This window comes from Xiphophorus couchianus, chromosome 23 (assembly GCF_001444195.1).
Source record: "Xiphophorus couchianus chromosome 23, X_couchianus-1.0, whole genome shotgun sequence".
Classification (NCBI taxonomy): domain Eukaryota; kingdom Metazoa; phylum Chordata; class Actinopteri; order Cyprinodontiformes; family Poeciliidae; genus Xiphophorus; species Xiphophorus couchianus.
In genome coordinates, this window is record NC_040250.1 from 12183937 (window position 1) to 12210920 (window position 26984).

Sequence of the window (26984 nt, forward strand, 5' to 3'; positions counted from 1 at the left end):
GGCTTACAGGTAAAAAACAGAATATTATTTCTCAAAAAATTTGGATACTATATATATATATATATATATATATATATATATATATATATATATATATATATATATAGTGGAGAAATAAGGAAAATAATATGGAAATGTGTTAATATGTTATGGCAATCATGAGGACGGTTGCTAACTGGATAGACGCCAAGAAGGCAGCAACTATCACAACAAGGGTAGAAATCAAAAGGTCATTACAAAAGAAACTGACTTATTATGGGAAGCCAATATTCAGGCATTTTAATGGAAATCTGAGTAGATAAAAACATTTCCAATATGGGCTGCAACTGTTCCAGAGACCCAGTCAGAAGCATCTTACTGCGCTAAAGAGTTCAAGAACTTGCGCAGAGGTCGGAAGTTTTTCACTTGCTTTAGGCCACAGGTACTAAAATGAACCAAAATGAATACTTGAAATACATGACACAGTGGAATGAATCTACAAGTATGTCAGATTTAATTTCTGAATTGAATTACTGAAATATTTTTGAAAAACTTGTCTAATTTATTGAGATGAGGCTGTAATTGATATATTGTTTGAATAAAGGTCAATGGCTTGAATGTAGCTTGAAACCCTTTACTCAAGCATCACTACTGAAGAAAATCTGTGCATTATGCAGCCCCTTGGATTTAGATCCAGTCTCTGATGGAGTTGATAGATTTGCTCTTTTTAAAGCTAATTATTCCTTAGAAAAATATTTTAACCTTTTCAACTCGTCTGTACAGTTGGGTTCTCAAAAGAAACCATAAATCAGAAACCATTTGCATGACTTTGGAGAAGAAAAACTGCCGCTTGGTGGCAGCCATAGCAGGATTATCGTTCTGAACATCATCCCTCGCTATTGTCCTTCAGCTTGTCGCCAGCAGTGGAAACGTGTCTGGAGGGCCAAACTGGTTCGATTCCCTCAGCCCATTTGATCGCCTCCATCACAGCTTGGCCTTCATATCCACGTTACTTACAGCCCAGTAGGTCCCAGCGGCTTGGAGCTGCCTGCTGGTGGGTGGAAGAGAAAGAGGAGGAGGGAGATGGTTGAATGTGAAGACAAAAGGAAACGGAAAAAAAAAAAAAAAAACACTGCCTGACTCTGGATCCAAGTCGGCTGGTATTTTTAGCCAAAGCAGCCATAATTACCCGGGCAACGTCTAACAAAATTGTTCAGGCTCGGCTGGGCAATTAGGCCAGGCGGAGCAGCTAATGGAGAGAGAATTACACAGACCTTTCCCCCATTAGCCCCCATTTACAACAGGAAATTTACTGGAGTGTATGGACCAGGCATGACTTCTAAACCAGATTACAGCTCTGAAACCCCTCCAGCTCTTCATCCCTCCCTCTTTCTGTTTTTCACACGGGGAAAGTAAATTCTTCCAAAAGAAGAGGGACAACCAATAATGAAAACCACTCCAACTACTGAAGGTGAAATAATGTTTGAAAAACAGCTTCAGTTATTTCAAAGAGAATCAGGAGATGAGTTTACGCTGTTTCCCTTGAATGGAACAGAATAATGGTTTGCATTGTTATGAAGTGTCGCCTTGTCTAAAATAAACACCTGCAACTAGATGATTGTGGCGTTTGCTTATTAAGGGGCACTTTACTGACGCTTTGCAACTTTTTCAAAGACTGAGCGAGAAAAACCAATTACTAGTAAATGAATGTGGCATCAAAAGAAAATAAAACTGCTGTTTCCTCCGTGAGGAGGGGAAAGAAAATAATAAAATCTCTCAGGACGGTAAATAATTTGATAGGCAAAGAGCGTTATAGTATTTACATATTTACAACCTCCTCCAGGTTGGACCGCAGCAAAAAATTCTCATCTACTTCCCTTCTGTTATCAGGGTCTTTAAACATTACAATCAGCCTGCAGACATGCCATAAACTACACAAACTGACTGTAATATACATGTAACAGAGTTTGGGTGCATCTGTTGGTTTGCAGAGAGTCCAGACATGAACTGATGGGATAGTACCAGTTGTTTTGCTTTTTGAAAGTAGTAGCAGTTCTGCCTTTGACCTTCTGGACAGCCTGGTCCCAGCTCATTACACTGATGTTTAGTTAAGAGCCTTTCAAAGGGTTTCAGCAAGTCTTAAAATGTTTGATTAAATAGGTTTTCACAACAAATATATAAATTTAAAACTTGCGTTAATTATGAAAAGTTAAACTGCACACTGTAATACTTTAATAAGTACATGCATATTTAGAGACTTGACATAAGAGGCTAAAGGACAGAGAGTTCAATTATTGTATGCTTTTCTGGAGCACAAAGATTTAAAGTTTTATGTAATACAGTTGGAAAAAAGACCTCATGAGGGTTAAAAGATATGCATACCAAAATATCATTTGTGTAGAGGTGATAAAAGACATCTTAAACGTGCTCAAAATGTTCTAAAGCAGAACCATGTAAACCAGAAATGGCACAGGCCCTAAGACAGAACCCTGGGGTACACCATACTAAAGGTATCTTAAAAAGACCTTCAATTTGAAGCAGTCAGACTAAATGAATGATCAGAAAGATGCACCGCAAATCAGATCCTGATTCAACAGACCAAAAAAATGTGATAATTCCAACAAGCCAGGCTTCTCGATTTGGTTCAGGGTTGGTCAGCATCAAACTACAGTCTCCACAGGCAGGAAAGATGTGTATCAAAGGTGGGTTCTTCATTGTTTATTTGTAAAGATTTACTGTATTTTTAGAGCCTTAAATAAATTCCAAAAGTTTAAATATTGACAGCACAAAAGTTCTTAATCCCTATTTCTTAGAAAGAAAAAAAAGAAGCATTGAAGATTTCCATTTTAGCATTAATTCCAGCTCTGGTGAATTTCAGATGTCTGCAGCTATTAAGGTCTGTCAAATCAAATCTGACACGGGGGAAAGCAGAGAGAAATATTCAAATCATCTTTCAAATCTTTTCCAGAGCTGACTCTTTGAGGGCTGCATGCTCCAGCTGCTGACAGCTCTGACAATTAATTTATGTCTTACAGATTATTCCATAAGCCACTACTGACCCTCAAGCGCGTGCATTCAGGCACAAACAGTGAAACGAGTACAGGACTTTCCCCTCCGAGTGGCATGAAGGAAATGGCAGCTGTAGACAAGTTGTGCTTCTTAAGAACCAAGAACAAAACAAAACTTTATCAAAACATTTTGGCACAAATTGGCAAAATTAATTTTAAAATTCTGTTGAGAAAGGCCTGAACATTTGCTTTAGATGTGTTTTTCTTTCTTTCTTTCTTCCCAACAACCATTTTTCCATCAATCCTTTTTGTGCCCATTTTGAATGGCAAATGGCAAACTTTGAAATCACTTCCGCAATTTTACTTAAAGGTTCTTTTGATTGCTTGAGGTGAGTTTTTGACTTTTCTGAAAAAGAGTTAGAGCGTAAAAGGGAAACACATTTGCTCAATAAGTTCTGACATAGTGAACACTCCACGACTGATCAGCTGTTTCCACTGTTTTCGTGCATTTGAATTGCATTTCTTTCTCTATGTCTCCAGACAGCATGTAACATTGCCAATATTAGTTGACATGACAAATCAATTATAACTTGCCCAATAGCAACAGATTCCTGAAAATCTCTCTGCATTGTGTAGTCCATGCAATTTGCTAGTTCTACTTCCTGTTTATTACAGCGACACATAATGTCAACAACAGATGAAATTACTCTTTGTGGATCATGGTTGATTTTCTCCTAACCAGCTGACTGAAACACGCCTAATTTGCATTTCTTTTTTCTTTTTTTTGTAACAATAAAACTGTAAAACTTTACTCCAAATTTGAGTGACAATTAGATGGAAACAGTCAGCTAGTGAATGTTTTCTACGTAAATTGAAACATCCTATTAAATAGTTTGTTAAGAACTATATAAATTAGTTTAGTTTAATTTAATATAACTGTAAACTACGTAACATCTAAAGTGTTATATACAAGCAGGTCTGCTGCAACTTTAGAGTTGTTCCACATTTTCCATTAGCACAACCTGATATATTGCACAATTCATTATGGATTCCATGGTGGTGAGCTGACCCGGTTTTGCTCCAGCAAATAATTACTGTCCAAAGAATCTTTTTCTGAAATGGAGCCTTGGTGAAAATTCAAACTGGGAGACTCGACCAGCTTCACCACATCATCTAATCACTACGCCCGACCGCAGCCAATCCGGACCGGAGCTTCACGCCGCTCCAGCCAATCGTCGTCCAAAGACACCTTCAAACGTCCAAGCTACCCTGGGGTCTTCCTGCTCGTCAGCCGTGCTTCGACCCACCTCCTCCCCATCTCCACCTTCACCATGAGGGTCGTCCTCCAGGATCCCTTGTGCTCTTCCTCTCCAAGCTCCGCTCCACCACCAGTTTCGGTCCCGGGAGGGAAGACTATCCCGAGCTCGCCGAGCAGACCGCCTGCTCACGGCGATCCTCGGCTCACGGTCTTCTGCCAGGTCCGAGCGCCAAAGAAATTGTACCATTAAATCTTTTTAACTGCTATTTTCTTCTCTGTGTGAGTCTCTCCAGATTGAAATGTACTTATGTGCTCTTTGGGAAAGTTTGACCTTCAACTTTCTGTTAAAATTTTAAATTTAGTATTTAGATTTTATTTTTAGGCTAGCAATATTCATAATAGTTCAACATTTTTAAATAAATAAATAAATGAATTGAAAAGACCACATAAAGCAACTGTACAGTATATAAATATTTTTAATATACCGGAATAAATTTTATTACTACTCTGTTTAACTTTGAATATAATTTAATCTTTTGACAGCTCGTCATCCTCCTCCTGTGACAGGACATCATCTTTTATGGGATTTGTTTTTCGAGCCTCATTAACTGCTGAAGCGTTATTCCTTGGTGGGACGATGTTAGGGGCGGGAGAAGGCACAGGCACCTCGCCTCCGACCTGTCGAGGTGCAAGCAATTAAAAACGCAGGAACAGGAGGAGAATGGGGGGTTTCTGTCAAGAGCGCAGAGGCAAAAGCTCAAGACGCCTAACCCACTTAGACGCTTTCAGATCTTTAATAAAGAAACTTCTGTAAACTGTCAAAATGATAATAGCCCAGGCCAACGCTGGTAATTGCAATTAGGAAGTAAAGTAGGATAACTATGCACACACACACACACACACACGCCCGCACGCACTGGATACTGAATATTGAGAGCATAACCTATTTTTCTTCCTTTGACATTGATTTGGTAAATATATTCCTAAAAGATAAAGATAGGTGTACAAATAAAGAAGTATTAAACAGTACTTTGAGTATATGAGAACTGGTGGAAAGAAAAATAATGACTAAGTTTACCCCAAAAATTACATTTTAAAAAGCATATGAACTTATTGGAAAAAAAATCTTGACAAGCCCAGCTAACAGATGGGTTGATCGTTTGGTTTCTGATTTCCTGAGTCCACATGTGAAGGTGTTTAAGGAAGAGACACTTACTCAATATGTCCTTAAAGTGTATGTTACTTGGAGGAATTAAAAGTGGATCTGGTACTAAAATAAATTAAATATTTCTTTTGGTTTGGTGCAATGAATCTTTTTCAATAATTTAGGTCTATTTATATAGTTTTTACTATTTCCAGAGAAAGCAATCATTTAAGTTTGGTCATTTTTTTATTTTCCCTTTTTGTTGTAACCAAGACTAAGTCTTGCAGCTATTAAAAATGGTCGATTTTCAAACTTCTACGAGAGTTTACTTTGGTTTGATAAGATTCTGACACGAGCGGCGGCACATTCATCCACAAGAAGAACTGCAAACTCCATGTGTCAGATAGATACAAATGAGCTGAACGCCACCATTCAGAGTCACTACAGAGAGGACTGCAGTGCAGAGCTCATATTCACATTCTTAAAAAGAAATAAAAACACCTTTCTCTAACAACAATTTTTAATTTGCCGTTGCTGATTCCGTGCTTCGGTTTCATCCCTCAGAACCATGAGATCTGTCTCCACCCTCTCATTCCACGCTGACAAGCGAAGTTGGCTTCTGTGTATTAATACAACAGAACACTCATATTCATACTTAGCCTGATAGATAACAGCCATCAGTACCAAGGCAAGGTGGAGACAGGAACCACCACCTTTGATGGGTTATATGTGGCTTTTGGCAACATGCTATCAGTAGAAATTGATCAGTCTTATCAGTGACTCTGTTTCAGGTGTTATCCACCTTTGCTAAACCAACCAAATATATTTGTTTTTAACTTGTTGTCTTATTTCTGACTAATTAGCTTTAAAAAAAAAGCGGAACTTGGTCTCAGGCTAATCAAACTCTGGCATGAACTTGCTTGAGGTGACAGGAAGCTGTCTGAGTGTGCCCAAAGGTTTGTTTGCTTTCATGTTCCATGAACTCAATGAGGCTTTTATTACACAATTCAATATTCAGCAATAAATGGCAAAAAGACAATAAATGAAAAGAGCTTTATTTGCATCTCTTCCTGTGGGGCTAAATTTAAAGGATCAGTGAATCAAATCATTAGAATGAAAACTCTCCTCCGCCAACCGTGAAGGAAGGAGTTAATTACTCAGATTAGGAGGTTCTGAGGCGATTTCAGTTTTCTACAGATGCTGGAACCGGAGCTCTTCTTCCGCACTGAAGGATATGTGGTTGTTTATGGATGGCTTAACAGCAAAGGAAGGGTGAATCAAATAAAAATTAAGTATTAATATGCAGTATGGATAAATGACACCCAAGCACTTGGAATCCTGTTCAAAAAGTTGCAAATATAGCAACAAAACAAACAGGCACAGAGAGGACATTTTCTCTACAAAACAAAGTGATGTACAGAGCAGCTTTACACTTGCATCCCATTTATTATCTTTGCTACTTTTCATTTCTGTAGAAGCTTGTCTGTATTGTGAATATGAAAAGCTGCATGGGTAGATTTACCTGTTTAAAAGCTCTTGTTTGGAAGTTTCACACAATTGAGGTTTTAAATTTTTTTTTTTTTCGCCAAGAAGAATTACCGTCTAAGCATGAAAATAAACAGTTACACAATGAGAACACCACATTCAGGAGTTGAAGACTGCATTTAGTTTTTTGTTGAACTGCGAGCTTCCAAATATCAGCAGTTATTGTTATATTACTTTTTTTTTAACTTTAAAGTAACATTTTATGTGTCAAGTTATTTTTCTGTTTGGTTCTTTGTAGCGTTTTCACTACTATCTCCCAACAAGTTTGCAATGCAATTTCATTCTTTCTGTCTTTCCTGCTTTTAAATTGTGGAGCTTCTGCATAAAAGCCGTGATTCAAAAGGAAAATGGGTTTCTGAAAAATACGTTTTTGTACAACTTTGAAGGGTTTTATTTTTGTACATTTTCAAGTGTTCACTTTTGTACCTGTTGCACACATTTTATTGTGAGGCTACTTCAAATGCAGATACATTTGTGTTTTGTAAAGAGAAATATAATGACAACTATGCAGCAGCAAACTAAAAAAAAATATTTCAGATGTCAAAAGATATGATTCCAACAATGCTTCCTGGAATCCATATTGCATTCTAGTCTAAGTTGACTCCTGGTGCGGTAGGTAGAGTAATACTGTCTCTACTCTAAAATCCACCCATTACTGACAAAGTATTGCGCCTAACCACTTTAATTTTGCTGGAGAACATACATCTTAACCAACTGTATCCCTGAAATAATTGATTTGAATGCTGGGACCTGTATGGACCAGCATATCGGATTGCTTTCTGTTTTTTTTAAACTCGGCACTGCACAGACGCTGCTTTGCTGAGCTATAAAGATTACCCCACACTGCCATTACGTGTGAACAGTGGACCAAAACATTACATGAAGCAAAGACTCACCCACAAACATTTTGAGGATAAATTACAATCATGATGGATCAAGCAAAGACAGTCCACATTTCTAAAAAAAAAAAAAAAAAAGTATTATTTCAAAGAAGCTACATGAATAAACAGAGTTTCATGAAACACTTGAAAACTGAATGGGTGTAATAGCACCTTGCACAAATCTTATAGGTAAATAACAACAACGAATATATTTGTTGTTGACCTCACATGTTTAGTTACCCAATAATTTGACAGCAGAAAGGGGTTTTGAATTGAGAATATTGTTCATCTTTTCAATTGAAATGTGTTTAGTTACGATTAATTAATTACAATAGTCTTGCTTGTCCATTCAGCTTTTGCTTAACAAAATAGGAGATTATAAATTAGCTAAATTTATACTCCTTTTTACTTATATTTTAACGAATTTTTCTACCTCCTGTTTAACTATTGGTAATCTTGCTTATATCATTTTTATGCCAAATTTCTTGATTATCCCTATTCATATATTTGTGAATAGGATTAAGAGTTTTCTTAAGGCTGCAGAGGCTTCATGTCATGTTTTGGTAAAAACCCAGAAAACTCAAGGTTTTAAATATATATGGTCAAGGTGAATGAATTCTCTCAACAGGGACGAGGTAATAATCTGTCAGGGCTAGTTTATGACTTTATGCGTTGTTTAGAAATCCATTGTAAAATCAAAAGTGTTTCGATCTTCTCCAAATTGCCACAATAGGAGTGGGAGCGAAGAGCCGGTTGTCATTGAATAGTGATGTTGTTTGAAAACCCTTTCAGACTTGTCTCGTGGGGAATGAGGTTTCATTCAAGTGTTCACATAAGAAGGATCAAAAATGAAAAGTCAAACCCAATCAGCTCGTTTCCACACAGCTGTCCAATCACCGTGTGTGGGGGTATTCTCTGTGTCAGACCATTTCAGCATTCGAACAAAACACCGACACTCACACACATAAAGCTGGTTTTACCTTACACACATACAAAAAACGGAGAATAAAAGGTCCAAGCATTGTTACATAGTCATTACAACCACTGAATCTTATAACTTCTCCCATGTATGATTAAATTGCACCTTCCTTGTCCACTTCCTTGTAACACCCACTTCAGTACTAACGTCAGTGTTAACTTTGATCAACACTGTACACAAAATATATCTTTCAAGTTGATGTAGTAAATAAGTTTTAATCTAGTTTGGGAATAAGCTTCATGTAGCTCAACATAGAGAATATCTGGTATCTATCATCTACTGCTCTAATCACAATAACACAACAACAACAAAAAAACAGTATTTCAGTTAGTTGTAAAACACCCCAGCAGTTTGGTTAGTTGACTGTTAACGGTAGATAAAACCTACCTCTTTCGAATGATTTTATTTCTTTTTACTTTGCAGCATTTAGAAGAGATGTTGAAATAGTCTGTTGAGAAGCTGTCGCTTTCCCTGCATTCTGATGTCTGGGAATGACATAAAGACAGCTTGCTTTCTTAAGCCTTTTCAGAGTTCTTGTGTTTCTGTCAGTTATTGGTTCCCCACATGCGGTGCAAAATGTTCTCTTTGTCCGCTCTTTTCTTGCTGCTGTCAACATTGTTTGTTGTTCTGAAAGCATCTTTGGATGAACTGTGGGGAGAAACTGTGTTGGGGACGTCTGACCTTTGCTTTTTGCTGCCTAATTTTCATTGGCAATTTTTCTAAAGTGTGTGTACAGTAAGATTTGATTGCATTTCATAGCCTTCTAACAGCCTCGTTTCAGTTTGTGCCAATCATTTTCCCCATAGTTGTTACTCTAAATATATTTATTTTTGTACATAAAACAGTCCATTAATAAAACTTTTTTCTCATAGTTTCAGTAAACAAAATTGTGAAATGTCTCACTTTGCTAACATTTTGCAGAGTTTACTAAACATGTCCATTGGGTGGGATTTTGATTGGCAGATTTTAAACAGACATTTCTGGCTGTTTATTTTAAATGCAATGTGCCCTTCAGCAGATCAGCTGATTGTGAGTTTGCCAAGATATTCTTTATAGTCTAATGAAACCTTGCAAGCACAGGAACATACCAGCTTTCATACAGAAGCACAACATGTATTTATTTTTTTTGAAATACCAACAGGACTTTATGAGTCAACAAGCCTTTTTTGGGTTCAGCTGAATATATATCAAGGATTGTAACAAAGAAGTGGGTAAAAGTTTTTCTTGCCGTGTTTATTTCAGAATACCAATGAGCATTTGTTTAACTAGATCATTCATCACAGGCTCCCTGAATTGGATCTTTAATACTAGTGGTGTTGGTGTTCATTAGAGGTATTCTCCTATTCTTCTTGCACTCTTTCACAGCTTCACTGAAACTCCATTACGTCTGCTGTCCTTCTTTGGGATGTGATGTGAGATTAAACTCTTTTCCCGTCTCTGAACGGCGCCTACTGATCTGCTGCTGCTGAGAGAGAGGCTGCTCCAACAAAAGGACTTCAGATTGTAATCGTCTGTCTTCTGAACAGACCGTTCTACCCAGAGACGGGACTGCAGTACCGGGTCAGTATATTTGGAGCAAATAGGCTGTGGCTCTGCTTAGTTCTTGTAACCACAGAACTCGCAGATGACGACATTGGTTGTAACTGTAAAAATCTAAAATATGAAAACTCTCTCTATTTGCATTACTAAACTGTAATAAAAACATGAAGAAGAAGCAATGCTGTTCATGTCACTCTTTCTGGCAGTCTCTCAACCCATACATCCGTTATTTCGTCATTACTTTTCTCGTTTCCATGGTAACAAACGCAAGAGGACATTCGCTTGTTGTTCCTGTCAGTATGTGATTTTAAGGTGGTACATGTGATTATATAAAGTGGCAGAAAAAATCTGAAATCATTTTTCAGATTTGTGTGAAGGCAAACTAAGCAGTTAAGCTGAATGTTTATTAAACTGTTTTATAACTTCATGTGCAACTGAAAGATTCACCAACACTGAAGTTTTGTAAAGAGTTTTCTGATTTCTTTTTATAAAGTTTTTGTTCCCAAGGTTTGAACTTTAAATTGGTATCAGATAAGCCTTATATAAATAAAGCTTCATCTTAAGAAAAAGGACTTTCCGTGATCCGACACATCAGTTTATAAATATAACGATCAACATTAAAAAATAATCTACTGTTTTATTTAAAGCAAATTATTTGTAAATATTTTCATTAGATTTAACTAAATATGTCAAAGATGTCTTTAACTGTTGTTATGAACCTGGTTGAAGCCAAAAAAATCAGAAGAAAACCTTCAGACCTGTTTTTGTAGACATGAAGTTACATTTAAATAACCGGCCCAGCGTCTTTCTGCATGGAGTTTGCATTTTCTTCCTGTGAATGTGTGGGTTCTCTCCGGGTACTCCGGCTCCCTCCCACAGTCCAAAAACATGACTGTCAGGAAAATTGTGGGATTCTCTTTATGTGTGAATGTGTGTGTGCATGGTTGTTTGTGTTGTCCAACGATGGACTGGCGACCTGTCCAGGCTGACCCCGCCTCTCACCCAAAATGTCTTGTTGCGGACCGGCACCAGCACCCCTCCTGACCCCACTAGGGAAAAAAGGAGTAAGAAAATGGATGGATGGATAAATTGAACTTCCCAGTTTAAAATTTTATTTTGTTGTACACAGACTTCTTCCTCGAAATGTTTTCACTAACAAGGTTGGAATAATTTTTCTATCTTTGTTCTTGTGAAGGTTGCTCTCTGTTAAAAGAAGAAATAGGAGGAAAAACAAAACAAAATAATAGAATTAGGTATTTCTTTTTGGACTGGTTCTGAACTTGCTCTGACCTCAACATCAGAGTGCATACGGAACCGTTACGTTTGTGTGCCTGTGATAATTGCATATAAAATAAAAAATAATAATCCCATGTACTTGATAAAAAAATAATAACAAAAACTAAAGATAAACAACTGTTTTCAGTTGATGCCCTCACCTTAATTTAGAAATGTTTGTTGCAGATAAGTGGGTATTTAATAAAGGCGCTTGTCATTCAGAGCAGCAGTTCATAGTCTGGTTCTTCCTTTCCACTGTCACCACGTTTGTTCAACACGAATACAAACTAATTACTATTGCATTTTATTACAGCTGCAATTCAAATGGAACTATGTCTTTGAAAGTTGAATATCTCTATTATTGAAATGCTTCAGACTGATTTGATTTTATATTTCTAAAATATATCAGGCATATATTATACTGTGCATAGCTATATTTGTTGTTAATTTGCGCTATATGAATGAAAAATTAAATGGAATTTGAAGCGATTTAGATTATTATTGTTAACAGTTAACATGAAAAAAACAAACAAAACAAAAACATCCCATCATTTAATTTAACTTTACGTTACCTCCCTGCCTGTGAGAAAAATAAAAAGCACAGAAGAGAAGAAACTGACCTCTCCCTTTGTATTTTTTATATATATTTTTATCACTTCTGTAAAATTTCTATCACCAAACCACAAATACACTAAATCATAAGAAAAACTTTTTTTGCAGTTAAGGTGATGGTATGTATTTGATCAGACAAATGAAACAATTTTCTACTCCTTTCAAGTTTCGCTTTTACGGTTTTGTTTTTTAAGATAATCACTTAAGGAGATTCATCATGTTTTTGTTATGTTCCATAAAACAGTTTTATAAAGAGCATAGGATCGGAAGTCCTCCCACACTTATGAATACAGAGCGTTTCTGACAGGTTCTCAGGTCAGAAGCCACCTGCCTTATGAAGCTGTGAAAGAGTCATACATTCCAAAATACCTGTTAAGACTTTAAAATAGGTCTGATGTTGCTCGGTTGATGTTTTCTATTGACTTTATTTCTTTGTGTCTATTGGCAGAATCTCGCACAGAGAAAGAAATGTCCTTGCTTTGGAGATGCTTTTCAAATAATGGAATACTGTTTTCAGCATTCTCATTTTGCTTCATTTTAAGTAAGCTTTAAATGAACAGAATGTCTTTCTGACAGAATGAATCAATCGTTACTTCTTTTGTTGATGTTTAAACTCAGACAGATTCTGTCATATACGTTTATTTCCATCCACTAATAACTTGATAAATGACTCCATTACTGCACAGTTCCAGCCCCCAGTGTCACCCACACTTACCGCCCACCTCAGTGCTCTGACACACCTTCGCTCTGATGAAGACGAGGACTCTATGAGCTGTTCTGGTGGTAAAATTGGACTGTTAGATTTTGCATGAATTCTCTTTGAAGTGTCAGGAGATAAAAATGGAAGCTCACTGTGTTTTTAGTGTTCATTGTGTGACAAGAGTAAAAAGAGGAGGAGGTTAGGTACCTAGGCTGTAATTTAACATGAATGTGAAGAAAATTGAGCTGTACACTGAATAAAACTCCTTCAGATGTTGGAAAGTTTGCTTCCAAGTTGGCAGACACTTTTTTTTTTTTTTTTGCTTTTTCCTTCTTGCTCCTTCTTATAATGCAGCTCAAGAGAGAGTCTGACAATAATGTGATTCTGTTTGTCTCAATGACGTGTAGTTAGCTAAAGAAAATAAAATAAAAAAACTGATTTCAAAGGCAGAAATGAACAGAAGACCAGCAGGTCATTTTCTTCATCCCTCACAACAGATAAATATGTACTTTTAAAAATTACTGGGCTGGATTTTTCTTTTTCCTTTTTCTAAAAGACTTTGAAATGTTCAGGCAATTTCAAATAAGAATATTTCTATAACCCATAAATAAAAAGTAAAAAAATAACTATATCTTTACCAGAGCCACCAGAACAGGATTGTCTGTTTGTTCATGTCTTCTCAAGCCTCAGTAATATATGATCCAGTGCTATGTTGAGACTTTACTGCACAGCAACATTTTCTTTGATTATAGAGAGCTTTGATGAAAAAAAGCACTGAAACACAGAAAAAGAAGCAGTTTTACTCAAAATGATGACAACTGTAACGGTCAAAATGCAAAAATTTTTTACAAACAAGCTTAATTTGTGATTACTTAAAAATCAGCATTCTGATCACTAGACAGTAAAGACATTATGAAGTATTCTGCACAATTTACATTCAGACTTGTACCAAACTGATTTGTTGCAATTTTATGTGGTATACTTTTAACTCATGTACATTTCTTTATTTGTGTTTTTTCCTGGAATAAAATATTCATTCTTGCAAGTACAAGATTGCTGTCAAAGTGACGTTTTCGATATATTTGCAAAGCTGTTGTAACATTGCACTTTTGACCTGTTGGGGAATGAATGACTGCAAATGCAAATTGAGAACACTTTGTGGTCTTTCAGCCTATATAAGCCATCATATCTAAGTTGTAATTGTAAAAGGAATTTATTCTGCGGTAATCCAGGAAAGTTTTTAAGGCATTTTACAATGTGAATTAAAAGTTAAACAAAAGCACATTCGTAACAGCAAAGCTGTTTTGGTATGAGAACTTCCATCTCTTTCAATATTTTTCGTCATAGGAAGAGTTAAGCAAAGTTGCGGCGCTTTCACTGGTGGAAGTGCTGCTGAGTTGACTTGTGAGCACCAATCCGAGTTACACGACGGGAGCGTAGACAGTTGGAAAATGAACTTGGTCACTGCAGAGAGCGTCAGATATGAGATAAGGTTTTCAGCTGAAATTAGACTCTTTCGAACTTTGATCTACAGGGAAATATGTCTAGCATCAAAGCGAAAGCAAGTATTTACTGAATGACTTTTTCATTCCGTTAAAGGCAAGGCATATGAGGTTTTCAGAGACTCGGTTCCAGAATGAAGAGAGCACATGCTACATCTGCCTGTTTAGTTCCGGTCCTGAAACACAGAGTGAACAGCTCTCTGATTACCTGAGGGATCTCCATGGTTCATACCTGACAAACAACTCTGAAATATATTTAGACTGAAGACTATTCAATGTCTTACAGATAAGACATAGAATATCCTCTTACAAACAAGGAGTAATTGGAGTGATATAATAACTGGTGTTAAATGACCAGTTTCCTTGGTTTTGGTCATCACTGTGGTAGTAGCATTTTTGATGACCAGCAGCTTCCTTAATGATTTTGTAAGAATACCTATACAGTAACCAAACCTACTAAAAATAAAAGTCTGCACAATTTTTCCTTTGTCGTTTTTTTGACAGGAAATCCTTTATTTTGACATTTTTAAAGTGGCAGTTAGCTACCTTTATTGTTTTAGATGTTGCATTTTGAGATTAAGCACCTGAATAATAATCACCTAATTTACAACAAAAGACAATTGTATTTAATCTAATTTTATGTCAATCAAAGACATAAATCAACCAATTACAGATATTACTAAACTTAAGTATTTATGTGTATAAAGCACACCAGTACATAGAATAATTTCCTGCCTTCCAATCATCACGGCCAAGATCAAAACAATAGCAAGATGAGACCAACATCCATCACTTCAACCTTCTATGTGAGGAGGAGGAGAAATTATAGAGTGTGACCTGAGGAAGTCAACATTTGCAATCTAAAACAAAACTGAAAACATTATGTTTCAGGCTGTCATTCTGCTCAGGTTACAGTTTAACTGCACCTGATCAAGAAGCCAATTAACTGGGCCATAAACCACAAAATCCTCAGTTTACTTTAATCCTTGGCCAAAACACTCAAGATGGTGTGGATGGGTTATGATCGGTTTCTTCCATGTCAATGACACCAAACACAACAAAGCAACAAACGAGGGACTAAGGAAGGTAATAGATCTCAGTACTGCAGATAATCTGTGGAGTGTGCAGAATCTCCAAAACTAAAAACCAATGTTAGAAAATCTTCCAAGACTCTAAGTTATGCAATGACATACAAATGCATGTTTCAGTTTATTGTAATAAATGTATGAATTCTTGGTTTATAATTTTTCATAAAAATCCAGCTCATTCCTTTGAAGTTGAAGAAAAGTACTGAATAAGATATCAACAGAGCAGACTGCATCTATACACAATTAGAAATTAAATTTGACAAACTAAAGATGAACTGTATCTTATCTTTAAAAAATACAGAATGAAACTAATTACATTGCTGTTGTCATTTGATCTGATAGGAATTCAAGGTGTATGCTTTCTTTTACTGTATTTTATTTTATTTTTTATAAAATTTTATATAGAAAAAATAGACAACCATTTCCAGGACCTTCAGAGTAACACTTTGTTTTTTTTCTTGAGAAAACGTGCCAGTCGGCATCATAAATCTTTTTCCTTGATCATTGCTTTAAACCTCTGAAATATTTCTCCAGTTAAAGAATGTGACAACAGCGCTAAAGGCCTCGAAGCACTGTGACACACTGACATCCCCCCAGGAACCCTCCCGCCAAGTGAACCTCCCTACCTGAACTTGCAAAGGGTTTGCATTCCAGTTGCTGGATCATTTGCTTGGGGTATCAGGCGTCTTGCCTCTGACTTGCATCATCACCCCCCATCTCAAAGTTTTTTGCCGCGCCGTCTTTTCCTTCGCATTCTGTCTCTGGCATGTAGATTATTCTCATCAGCCTTCTCTCAAGATCCTTTGGAGGAAAACAACAAGAAAGATGGCGAGGGGCTGGTGGAAAAAGAACATCAGAGTCATTTTCATGTCTGCAAGGTGACCCTGATGGGAATGCGGTCCTTCATTGCACCAGCTTCAAAGCTCATTGACCCAATGGGATGGAAAAGAAGAGTGTTGAGTAAATTTCACTGAAAGAAAAAAACAAAAATCTTTGATGCTGACATAAAAAAAAACACAATTGTATGGAGGACGTTTTTCTGCAGTAGTCAGAAAAGGGTTGACTTAATGAACTGTCTTCCATCAAGAGTTCTTGAACATATCTGTCACATTAACCACATGAAAAGTGGCTCCCAGACCCAGAACCTGCCTTGAACATTGTAGTTTGAATCTGAATCTTGGCATATGAGCTGATGTGGAAGTCAAAAAGTTGGTAAAGTGGGAGAATTTCTCTCCAAGACTCTGCAGTTAAGCTCTTGACATAAGTCCTGAAATTCTTAGAAACAAAACTTTCTTTCCAGCTTTGAAGGTATTTATATTATTTTCATTCCCACAGAAAATACAACTTTCCCAAACTAGGGGTGTAACTTGTCAATCCCCCAAAAAAGTTAAACTTTGTGCCAAGAAGAAAATGTTTGCTATTCTCTTTAAACAGGGCTCCAAATTTCAAGGAGCAGGACAAGTTCACAAGTATAGAAGAGAGATGATGAGCCTTAAATTACACTCACTGACAATAAAAGTTCAACATCTTGTGAAATTTTGAGACGACATGGCCCAACTCACACATACAGTTCGTTGGTGCATGTGCAGACTAGGAATATTTCAACATACAGTACAGACCAAAAGTTTGGACACACAGTTGTGTCCAAACTTTTGGTCTGTACTGTATATCTACCAAAGTGTCTGACAGTCATCAGTGCCTGAGCATGTATTTGACAAAAAAAAACAAAAAAGCAATTTGGACAGTTGGAGTCCTTCAAGGTTCAGTTTTGGGACCTACACTTTTTAATTTTTATTTTAATTCCAGTTACAAATACATGTCTGCAAATGACACAAATATGTATTTGTGCTGGGACTCATTTGAAAAGTATTGCGGGAAATACAACACTTCTGGTGAAACTACAAGTTCAACAATTGAATGAAAAACAATCTTGGGTAGTAAAACAAAAGAAATCAACAAAAACAAAGGTTGTAGTAACTAGTTACAATAGTAATCATTGCCCTTTTCATTCCACGTATGTTCCATTTTTCTTTTATCTTGGGTTTAAAAATTTTTCAGTAGTTATTAATGATGGGTTTTCGCTCTGAGAGGATAAACAAAGTAATTTAATTTTAGAGTCCGTTTAACCCCTGTTGAAGTTGCTCTATATACAACCATGCTTTCTGTTTTGTTGTCAAACCAAATAGATTTTGACTAGAACAAACTCAGCTAGTGTGTTATTTTCATCTAGAGACAATGTTTCAAGTGATGTAACTGAACCTTTATGAACTGTGGCACTGTTCTGGGTTTTGAAAAGTTTTAAAGTTTGATGCTCGGGCATATAATGGAGCAGAAGAATAAAGCGGCTGTAAGCAAGCGTTCTGTAGCTACATTGTAAAACAAAAACAAACCAAAAAAAAAACACTCCTTTGATAACAACAGCCATGACAAAAAGGCTGCATTGCTGTTTTTGGGTTGATGTCTGTGGGGAATAAGTGTAATATGTTCTTCCAAAGGAAATTTACCAGCAACCTACATGGTTTCCTATATTGTATATGCTTGGGAAACAGAATTTGAGCTTCTTATATAAAAAGTGGTGCTCCAGAAAACCATTGTGATTCAAATTTAACCCTGACCTTAGCACCGTGTGATGGTAGGACACTGAAAAGTTATTCATTAAGGCTTGATTTTCCTATGATTGACAGCTAACCGATACAGGATATGTTCAGGAGGATTCACAACCACAACCTCTATCACCTTCCGTCAGTCTGCTGAAGAGTCTCCTCTGAACATGACTGTGTTATGTTAAAACTTCAGATTATTCAGCGGTGAATAAAAAGCTCCAGGAGAGACAGTTTGATTTATTGTTCTGCCATCCTTTCTGTAGCAGCTGTGCTAACAAAGATCCTCACACACACAGCTGGAAGTTAAATATTCTAACAGAATCAATCTCAAGAAAACCTCTCTATGGGTATGTGGATTAGACAAGGCGATATATCTAACAATGTGTACATTTCCACTTGTACTGCAGAGATTATATTTTGAATCCAGTTTTCACTTGGCAAATCCAACAGTAACACTGTCTATTTGTTTTATTTCATTGTTTATCCGTGTGTATAATGAACGTAATATCATGTCTAAAATTTAAAAGCATGTGGTTATATGCTGTCAAAAACATGACAGCATATAACCAAAAAATTAAAAAAAACTCATCTGAAATCAAAACCTTCCCAATTAGTTCATCAATAGTAGCTATGGTCACCTCACAGCCCAGTCTTTTGAAACAATAAAACCAACTACAGGTTTGCACTTTTAAATTTTGATGTGCTTTTAAAAAAAACCCTCTAGACTGCCAAGTCGATTCATTACAGCTGAACTATACTTGCTGTCAAAACCAGTCATGCACCAAATAAGCAACATTCTGGAATAGTTAGAATTTGATTAAATTTGGTCCACATGCAGACCAGTGATGGGGTTGGTAAATGATTGAATCTGCAAGCAGGTGGTAGATCTAGAAGTGGTCCCAGAGAGCATACATAGCAGCAATACAAACACAGGGATGGTGTTACAGAGAGGTACCAGAGCATCTGGCAATCAGTCAACACACTAAGTGAATATCAAAAAACACAGACGATATGTCACGCCGAAGCACCCAGTCTCAGATACTGAGAGCTACCAATGTAACACCAGACAGAAGCATCAATCACCAGAAGGAAGTGTGATGGAAAGTAGGCCCCACATTTGGTAGGGAGTCCAAGATGGGCAGCGCAAAATCCAACCTGACAGACAGACAAGCGCACATAGAGACAAACACATGTTCCATCCTCATGCAGACACAGGCATTCAAGTCAATTTACTCAACATAAAACACAGAAAGTTTATCCACTTGCAGTCTTCATACGCACTTGATACTCACAGGTCCAGGTAACGTCTCCTCAGAGGAGCAACACACAACGAGACCCTGACGATGGTTCCCTTTATTCTGGGGAGGTGAAGAGCCTCAAACCACACAAACAACCCCTCGTCAGACAGTCATTTAGGGTTCAAAGAAAAAAGTTTTGGCATCAAACATTTGTAGAGTAAATTTTCAAATATCTAAATTTCTTTATACTTATCTATTCCTGTTGAGATGACAATCCTGAGGTAAGTTTACAGAAAGTGACTCCACCTGCAAATGCACACACCCATTTTTTTTTTTCCTTTCTTACTACAAATTATATATTACAGTCAGGAAAAAGCAATGAAGGATCCAGCAGACTAACAGCTAGACTTGTTTATGTGGTTCATTGTTAGTTCAGCTTGTTTCTGTGAATATATGTAAATTCAGTTCATGAATATTTACTAATGTACGCAAGACAGATTCTGGAGCTGTCTACCCCCACCAGCAGATGCATGCTTCACTTAAACAGGTCCGTGTCATTTCTTCAGAGTGTTTGCTGTGTACACTGCAAATGTTTTTATGTGTCTGCATGGCCCTCTCTGAGAGTTATTTCACCCGCTCCACCGCAGACCAGCCCACACAATGCATCAATTTAGTTATTTCTGCCGCAGCAGCCTTTAATATTAACGACGGTGGAGGGAAAGCATGTAAAAACAAAAGTTGCATTATACCAGAGGAAATACATAACATTAAATATTTAGTGTTGTTTTATTTGACAAAAACACTGAAAGAAAAGAAACATGCTGCATAAATGCACACTAAGGCTTTTTTATTTTTTTCTGTCTCGAGATTCCACCAGGTTCCCCTTCTAGGCAGTCTTCTGCTGCGTCCCCCTTTCAGCTTGCAGCACATGGCCTGACTGTGATAAAGGGATGTGGAGTGCAAAAGAAAAGCTTTTAAAGTTGTATTTGGCGTCCCAGAGCTTCCCAGTCAGCAGGCAGCAGCCTTCTTATAAGATTAGACGTTTTTAGGCAGCAAGTCAGTCGACTCGCACCCCCCCTCTGTCTCTCGCTGTCTCCACTGGGGATGGGTTCAGCTGCTGTGACCCTGCAGGGTTTCAGAGCACCGGTTCCTTCTGAAGCCTAGCCAGCGTGGTCTCAACAGAGAGGTAGCTGAAGAAGAGGGTCAGGAGCAACATCAGCAATTTCAACATTTCCTAAAGGTGATTCTACTGATAGGGTTTCCAAAGTTTCAGACCTGAGCAACATGGAAGCAACAATAATAATATTCAGAGGAACAATGAATCACATAACTGAGTGTAAAAAGTTAAGTTCACAATCATTCATTAGACAATGGGTGAGGAAAACCAGATGGAAATCAACACACAGCAACCCATATACACTTACACGTTCGGCCATCTATCCTATACGGCAGTGGTCCCCAACCACCGGGCCACGGACCGGACCAATTGGTACCGGACCGCGCAAGAAATAATGAACTACTTCCGGATCTTTTATTTTGAAAATCCTAAACCGGATTTTACCGGTTACGTCGTGCGCGTCAAAATTGAGCCAACATGCGGCAGAATGGGTAAAAAAACAACATCGGAGTACAGTGAACCCTCGCTATATCTTGGTTCACCTTTCATGGTCTCGCTGCTTCGCGGATTTGCATCGTGCATTGTGTTCTGCATTCTGATTGGCTAAACAGTCTCTCCGCTTCTTCTCTACCTGTGTGTCAACAGCGTTGCGGTTTAAAATGTACACTATGTAAAACAGCTTGCCAAATTTAACATAATCGATGGTGGCATGTCGGTTTATAAGAATCTTTTTGCCCAGAAGAAAAAAGAGCGACAACAACTACTGATAACTATGTTCTTCTCTCGAAAAAACACACCTGCACCGCGGGCTTTAGAAGAAAAACAAAAACCGCTACAGAGCGAAGTCAGGATGCAGCGGCTCAGTCAGAAGAGCAGTGAAATACACGTGAGTCACTATTTGTCCTACTCTACCTTGTTTTGTTTTTTTTCATAATCATTTTTTATTTTCCCCCTTTCTAATCCAATGACTCAGGGCGCGGTGGGGCGGCGCTGATCTCCGCAATTCGGGCGCGGGAATCCGCCTTCAGTTCATTTTAAAATTATTATTTTACAGTACAGTAGTTATTTGTAAAAAAAAATAAAAAATGTTTATACAGTACTTTTTATTTGTTAAACAAATGTTTGGGCCTGTAAAAAGGTTTTGTTCTTTGGTTTCAATGTATTATGGAGTATTTTATTGTATAATAATTGTAAAAAAATAAAGGTTCCTACTTCGCGGCTTATCGCGGGTTCTTTTTGGAACTTAACCCCCGCAAAAAACGAGGGGGTTAGGCCTAACTCGATACTTACGGCGCGCACCCCCCTCCACCTACCCCCTCCCCCCGCCCGGTCCGCAGCAAAATTGCGAAGGGCTGACCGGTCAGTTGGGGACCACTGCTGTATGGTATTCACAATATTTTATAATCAAATTTATACATCTAGTACTGGGATATTCAGCTCCAGTCCTGGAGGGCTGGTGTCCTGCAACTTAAAAAAAAGAAGTCTGTTTCTTTTGAACCATGCTGCCTGAAACCTGGAGATGAAACCTTTCTTTGCTGTGCACATTTGTTTCCGTGTTTTGACTAAACCTTTTCACCTTTCAATCTGTTTTCTGTATGTTGATAAGCAAATTAGCAAAAAGCATGATGGCAACATGCTTAACTGATCCACACAATAACCCACGTTTTTGGGGGGAGGTGGGAAGGGTTGGGAGCCAAAAAAATTTTGGATCTAGAGTCCTCCGTAGACCATTCTTCAATTTTTAAATCTAGAACCATCTAACCATACAGGGAGGAGGATAACAACTGTACCATTGCAATGTATTTGACTTCGCCATCTTGGGATTCGAGGGTCACTGAATCTTTGGTAAGGTGCATGCATGATTATTTTTACTTCCACTCAAAGGTCTTTTCAAAGCCTGTTCAAAGGATTGGAAATAAGACAGATTGTAGAAAAAATGTTTATATGTCTGGAAGGGAAGTGGAAAAGATGATAACCACAAAGAAACTCCATGGATGTAGTGAAGGTGGCAGAGTTTTGACAAATAGCTCACCTTGGTGTGAAAAGCAGAAAAAGATGATTTAGTTCACTGAAGTTCACTCCTCAAAGAAATAAAAAGCACAAGTTCTTTGAGAACAGAATTTAATGTAGATTCTGCAGTTTTGGATGGTACTGACTGGACAATGCATTTGATACAAATATTTTAAACAACAAATAACAAACAAAGAAATATTATGTTCTTTTCTAGCCTAAAAAGGTTTCTAAACTCAGCATCTCAGAAGAAATATCATATCTAATGGTCCTGCTAAAGAGAACTGGGGAATCATCAAGTCCATTAAGCCTTCTCTCGGCACTGAGTACATACACAATAAGCTTGGACACTCTGACACAAAGTTATTGAAGAAGCTCGGATGACCTAATAATCACCTTTGGTTCACTTTGTTAAATAAATATAAAAGACATCCTTCTTAGTGCTGTCCTCTAACAGCAAATAAAACCATTTAGATGATTATTTACCACTGGTGTAAGTAATCTCGTTTCAAATGGAAACTTGTGCTAAAGCTCGTTAGGTTGTGCATTAGCACCACATCGAAAGGAAAAGGGAAATAATTATGGCCACTAACTGTGTACATGGCAAAATGTCCTGAAAGCAGTCACTTGTGTGGATTTGAATACTAAGATTTTACTAGAGAGGCAGGACGACAACCCCCAATGGACTGAAATTCATCATAATTTACTTTCTTCTTCTTCTGAAGACTAATGATCCTCCTTGAGGAAAAAAAAATACATCTGAACATAAAGGCAAAAAAGTTTTATGTTGAGAGGTGAATCGAGTCTTTTAGTAGGCTTAATGTGACCTAGATGTAAAACACAAAGCTCAGCATTACCAGGACCTGAGAGTTACTGTCATTAAAACCTCATTAGCTCCATGCTGCCTGATGTTGTCTGTGTTCGGTTCATGGCAGCCACTCACCCTCGCCATACCGTTTCTCTCCAACCTTTCCAACTGGCCAGCCTTGCTTTGAAGCCTCCCCAATTATACCCGTCGTCCTGCCCCCTGTAGGTTAATTATGTCATTACCAACTTGTTAGTGAGGTTGTTTGATGAAATATGATTGTAATAAAACTACATGACCAAAGGCAATATTAAAATGAGGCCCAAAGCTCAGAGAGACCTGATCAGGCTCATCTTCACTGTCGGCTTCATCATTCACATCACGAGGTGAATGTTCATTGTCATACTGGCAGGCAAGAACACAAATAAAATGCTCTGACTGCTCAGACAGACACAGGTTGGGCCTAGAGGGGACCACTCATTCATCCCAAAATGTTATTTCTATGCAAATGAATGGGCAGGAATTAGAAACAGGGAAAAGAAGATAGCTTCGAATCCCACCAGTTGCCATGGGGACCGAGATCTTATCATCAGAGTCAAGTGGGGCATGAAGCCGATGAGCTGAGAGCCAAGAGGGCAGAAGGGAAGAAAGAAAAAGCTGAAGACTCATAAAACATGCTGTGAATTTTGAATATAGTTTTTTTTTTATTATTTCATAGCTGTGGTGCTTTTGTTCAAGTGTTGTTTGTGTATCTGTCAAAAGAAAGAAAACCTTCTATTTAAAGAATAAACAATGCCATTCAGAGAGTTTAGCTGTCTGAACAAGTTTCAAAGTGAAGCAAACTCAACTCAACAAAAATTATTAATTTAATTATTTAATTTTGGTGGCCATGGGAGGCCATTTAATAGCCAAAGATATTCAGGCTTCCTAACTCCTCTTCTTATAAAACAGACAAACTAAAGTGTCTACAAAATCTTTTCCAGTAGATTACTGATTTGTGCAGAACACAATTAAATCAGTTTTCTGCAAACAGACCCTGACTCCTGAACTGTAGATTTCTCCAGGTCCTCCAGACTTCTTGTGGGTATTTTACTGCTCCAGTAAAAGTTCTAGATCAAGACCTGTCCATACAAATTCTGTCCATACAACTAAGGAACAAAATTGGTGACAAAGGAAAGTCTTGGTGAAGTCCAAGTGAAGATTTTTTATTTATTTTTTGCTTTTTTGTGTGGGGGTGTGCGTGTGTGTGCAAAATTGCTATCTAGTTTGCTACCACAGACTGTGTTCAATATTTACTATTTTTATTCTACTGGGTAGTATTGCCATCTTTAATTTTTTCAAAATACATAAAACTTTACGGATGTCTCTTTTAGTTATATTGGTTCCATTGCTGACTTTATGGTGCTAAAAAGTATTTATCTCCGAGAACTGATTAACTATCTACCTATCTGTAATCAAAATCAGCTCTAAAAGCGGTAGTATTTAGTGAGCCAATCTGAAACTTAGAATAGAATACTAATTCCTGCCAATGGAGAAGACTGTGTAAATAATTAGCATATAGAACACATCTGAAAGAAAACCTTTAGTTGAATAAAAACATTACACAGGAAGACTGCGAGCTAAATTATTATGTTCAAAGGAGATGGCATTTTATTTTGGCCAAAAATAAATAAATAACAATGAGCAGTTCTCAGAAACGTACTGGAGATCAAAACATTTCCCTCATAACCACATGCACTGGTAAAAGAAAAAAACAAAATTTCAGGGAAAATAACTTAAAAAAAAAACAACAACTCATGTTCATGTCGGTGAGCGCAATTGTTCCTGTTGCTATTCCAGGTCTCCCTGGCTTCATGTATTGTCACACTTTGAATTCTAATTTATGTTTATAATGGCTCAAAGCTCAATCACAAAATATTTTACTCAGTAAAACCACGTGTTTCACAGTGAGGACTGTGCATTTAATTTAGCGTTTTAAGATAAGGACCTGCCTGTTGATTGTCTTTTTGTATTGTGTAACAAAAATACATGATAAAGAAAATGATTAAATTGAGTCAAATTGATTAATATCAGATAGTTTAATCATGCAAAATAGATTGTGGATTTAAAATTCAATTAATTTGCTTTATTTTGGGGCTTTTGTTAGGATGGGTCATTTTTGACCCGTAGGACAAGGGGAGTAAACAGAATGTTAAGATCGCACAAGGGATAAACAAGTCATTGATAAACCTGAACTCATTCCCTTGCGTAGAAAACTCAACTTCAAGTTGAAACGGTCAATTCATTTTTAGGAATATCCCCCTATTTGTAGTTCGGAACAATGCTCTCACATTGATTTTCATCCCCTTTGATTCACAGGTGATTGTGAACTGCTCCAGTGCACACTGATGGTGATTGCATGGGTGTAAAAGTAAGATTACCAAAATTGAGCTTCCCAAACATATTGGCCTCCTCTAAATGATTGCAGATGGAAATCTGTTCAATAAATCAACTCCTCAACATGGTGGAGATTATTTTTAAACTTGTTGTGTTAACTGGCATCCGTTGTAGGGTTTTCAGTGTTAATCAGGGCTTTAGATGAGTGGACAGACACTTTTAAAAATGTCATGACAAGCTAAATAAAAAGGTGAGCTAGCAATGAAAAGGAAAAAAATTGAGAAATTGGAAAAAGCCTTCTTCATGGTCCACTACATGAGGCAGAAAAGTGGAAAGAGGATTTTAGGAAAGGCCGGGAATAATGTAAGAAAGTCTGTAAAATCCTGATATTTACAAAAGATTGTCAGGTCAACAGTACATCAAGTTGTTTTTTTCAAAGAAACATTGGAAACAAGCTTCTGCTTTTCCATTAGATTATTACTGAATTTGTGTGAAGACGTCACAACCTGATGGGATTTCCAAGTGGAACTGAGAAACAACTAGGAATCGTATATACTCAGAAGTTAAAGGAAGTTTTCATGCAACTATTCCACTGACAAAAACTAAAAACAGTATTTCACCTAATCTTTTTTAATGAGTGTTTGGATTCACATGAACACTAAATAGTAAGTATGTTAAACTAACTTTCACACTTCACTAAATGTGAAAGTGTCATGAATTGGTGCGGTGTAGGTGGTGAGGCAGACGCGGTAGACCCAGACACATGAAATGAAGCTTTAATGAAGAAACAAGTCCAACAATAGTCCAACAACCAGGCGGCACGGCTGAGCAGAATCCAGGGCTCAACGCCGGTAGCAACTGGAGGAAACCAATGGACAGCTGACGGAGACGACACATACGAACAAGCCAAATGAGACGAGGACCCGACAAAGACACAGACACACAGGTGACACTAAATACACAGGAGGTAATCAGGGAATGAGAAACACCTGGGAGTAACCGAGGGGAGACAGGACAACGAAGAGACTCAAGGACACAGAAACTCGAAATAGATACACAGAAAAACACAGATCATGACAGAAAGTGTGGCATTTTTGGGAATCACTTTATTGCACGTTCTGCTAGAGTTCTCCAGAATTCAACCAAAAGATCTGCCTGCAAATGTGGACTTTCAACTAAACGGACATGTGTTGTGTCAGCTCTAAATATCCCAATTCGATCTGCTTTACATTCATCTTTGTGCAATATTTTATAAGACATCTCAGAGGAAATGCTTTGCTTCTCACCTCTTCACCCCATCATCATCATGGTGACATCAGCACATT

The 26984-nt window shown here is 37.5% G+C and overlaps 1 long non-coding RNA gene across 1 annotated transcript; it reads left to right on the forward strand.

Moving 5' to 3' along the window:
* Nucleotides 1–75: 75 nt before the first annotated feature.
* LOC114138649 (uncharacterized) lies at nucleotides 76–21168 on the forward strand. The gene is made up of 2 exons (XR_003594264.1): nucleotides 76–106; nucleotides 20980–21168. It is a non-coding gene; the product is annotated as an uncharacterized LOC114138649 (long non-coding RNA).
* Nucleotides 21169–26984: the final 5816 nt, after the last annotated feature.